Source organism: Cervus canadensis, chromosome 30 (assembly GCF_019320065.1).
Source record: "Cervus canadensis isolate Bull #8, Minnesota chromosome 30, ASM1932006v1, whole genome shotgun sequence".
NCBI lineage: Eukaryota > Metazoa > Chordata > Mammalia > Artiodactyla > Cervidae > Cervus > Cervus canadensis.
This window is the reverse complement of record NC_057415.1, coordinates 13,910,596-13,911,627: the sequence shown is the minus strand read 5'-3', so window position 1 is coordinate 13,911,627 and position 1,032 is coordinate 13,910,596. Positions and strand designations below refer to the sequence as shown.

Sequence of the window (1,032 nt, the reverse complement as noted above, 5' to 3'; positions counted from 1 at the left end):
TATTGAGTGCAGCACTATCATCATCTTTTAGGATTTGAAATAGCTCAACTGGAATTTCATCACCTTCACTAGCTTTGTTGTAGTGATGCTTCCTAAAGCCCACCAGACGTCGCATTCCAGTATGTCTGGCTCTGCGTGAGTGATCACCTCATTGTGATTATCTGGGTCATGAAGATCTTTTTTGTATAATTCTTCAGTGCACTCTTGCCATCTCTTCTTAATATCTTCTGCTTTTGTTAGGTCCATACCACTTCTGTCCTTTATTGAGTCCATCTTTGCATGAAGCATTCCCTTGGCATCTCTTGGTTTTTTTTTTGTTTTTTTTTTTTTAAAGCCAGAACATTTATTGCGCGACTAATTGTTGAAATCCTTAGGATGAACTGGATGCTGCAACAGCCGCTCGCTTGGGTTTAGGTGTTGTTCCTTCACGGAATCCATGCCTGAATCTGCGGTATACAATTTTTAGGTGCCTCATTTGACCAGTCCCGGTGGTATTTCGTCTTTTAGCTTTAGCACTACAATTATACTTTCTCTTTCACTTGGCAGGGTAGCCACACTTGCCACAGGTTGACTTCTGAAGGTGGTAGGCCTTAGAGCCACAGCGGCGGCACAGCGTGTGCGTCTTATTCCGACGCTTTCCAAACGATGACGTTCCCTTCGTCATCTTGCTTCTGCCGCCGAGACCAAAGAGCTATCTCTTGTTTTCTTGAAGAGATCTCTAGTCTTTCCCATTCTATTGTTTTTCTCTATTTCTTTGCATTGATCACTGAGGAAGGCTTTCTTATGTCTCCTTGCTGTTCTTTGGAACTCTGCATTCAAATGGGTATATCTTTCCTTTTCTCCTTTGCTTTTCACTTCTCTTCTTTTCACAGCTATTTGTAAGGCCTCCTCAGACAGCCATTTTGCTTTTTTGCATTTCTTTTTCTTGGGGATATCTTGATCCCTGTCTCCTGTACAATGTCATGAACCTCCTTCCATAGTTCTTCAGGCACTCTGTCTATCAGATCTCATTCCTTGAATCTATTTGTCACT

General features: G+C 42.1%; 1 pseudogene; it reads right to left on the bottom strand.

Annotated features, from left to right (window-relative positions):
- Positions 1–312: 312 nt before the first annotated feature.
- On the bottom strand, positions 313–692 carry LOC122431907 (annotated as a pseudogene).
- Between the last annotated feature and the right edge of the window lie 340 nt (positions 693–1,032).